Below are 1,319 nucleotides of genomic sequence, written 5' to 3' on the forward strand. Positions count from 1 at the left end.
GTAACACAGGAACTAAGGCAGGAATAGGGTGAGGAAGCAAGTAAAGCCGAGCAAGGAAGGCAAAAGTTAATCTTATCTTCATGGGCAGCTCGCAATGACGTCCTTTTTCTGTGCCACAGCTGACAACAACATCCCAGACAGAAAAGTAACAGGCCAAAAAGAAACCTAGCAGCTGCTGAAACAGTTCAGTTGGGAGCGTGCTAGACTAACAGGCTCTTCTAACCTCCTTTATGCACGGGCGGGATGTTTTCTGAGAGTGCAGCAGTTCCTTTAACTGCCACGAGTCCCTCATTTCAGGCTATGCAGCTGGAAAAGACAGCATGGGCTTCTGCACCGAGTTGGCCCACCTGACCTTTCATTCTTCTCTTGCTCTTTGTCAGCAAGGAGAAGAAAAAGAAGCTCTCCCTCAAGCTGGAGTCACACGGGTGAGGTAAGGATGACTTCCTGAGTGCTGGCTCCAGTCCTCTGCTCTGCCAGCTGACTTATCGAGGGGCTACCACCACATTCTCTAGATTTGTCCATCGGTCTGTGCCAGAGTGAGCAACAGCCAAGTAGGTGGAGTTTCTGTAGTGTAGTGGTTATCACATTTGCCTAAGACGCAAAAGGTCCCTCGTTCAAAACCAGGTAGAAACATGCTGGCTTCCTTTTCCCAGATCCCCTTGTTGTTCAGAAAGGCCACTCCTCCTATTGGCCTGTCCCTGGGATAACTCCAACCCCTGCATGACAGAGGATGCTGACAGCAGTGGAGAAAGCACCTTGGTGTCAGGCTGGAGAACCTAGAGTAGTTAGGCCAGTCACCATTTGGAGGCTTGTGGCTTGGCCACCTCTGCTGTTGGAGGTTGGCCTATAGAGGCTGTCACTTCCTGCTGGGCTCCTTTGCGTGACTGGCCAAAGGAGGAAGTGAGGCAGGAATGGGGCAATAGAGGAAAGTTGAGCTGAGGAAGGCAGGGAAGAAGCTGTGCGGCTAAGTGGGGTTAGTAGAGCACCACCCTTCATTCTGCAAAGCCTGGGGAGGTGCGGTTGGCTGCTGGGAGGTAGAATCCTGTGCCTGCCTCTTGGCTTCCCAGGGATGGCTACTTGCAGCCCAGAAGAAGCGGGGTTCTGGGTGAAAGGAAAACAAGCAAAGCTGAGTCCAAGTGGAGAATGGCGGCTCCTTTATGGCCAACCTGGGGGCGTGACTGATGGTTTTAGAGGTGGAGGCTGGGCTGGCTGTGAGCAACTGGGATCCAGGAAACTCCCACCTGCCCTTCTGAGGGCTGAACCCATGGAGGTTCGGTTGGCTGCTGGGAGACAGACCCCTGTGGCTGCCTGTTGGCATC

At 53.2% G+C, this 1,319-nt stretch overlaps 1 non-coding gene across 1 annotated transcript; it reads left to right on the forward strand.

Moving 5' to 3' along the window:
* Window positions 1-560: 560 nt before the first annotated feature.
* On the forward strand, window positions 561-633 carry TRNAL-AAG (transfer RNA leucine (anticodon AAG)). The gene has a single exon. It is a non-coding gene; the product is annotated as a tRNA-Leu (tRNA).
* The last annotated feature ends 686 nt before the right edge of the window (window positions 634-1,319 follow it).

The sequence above is a fragment of the Gopherus flavomarginatus genome, chromosome 20 (assembly GCF_025201925.1).
Source record: "Gopherus flavomarginatus isolate rGopFla2 chromosome 20, rGopFla2.mat.asm, whole genome shotgun sequence".
In the NCBI taxonomy this organism is placed as follows: Eukaryota; Metazoa; Chordata; order Testudines; family Testudinidae; genus Gopherus; species Gopherus flavomarginatus.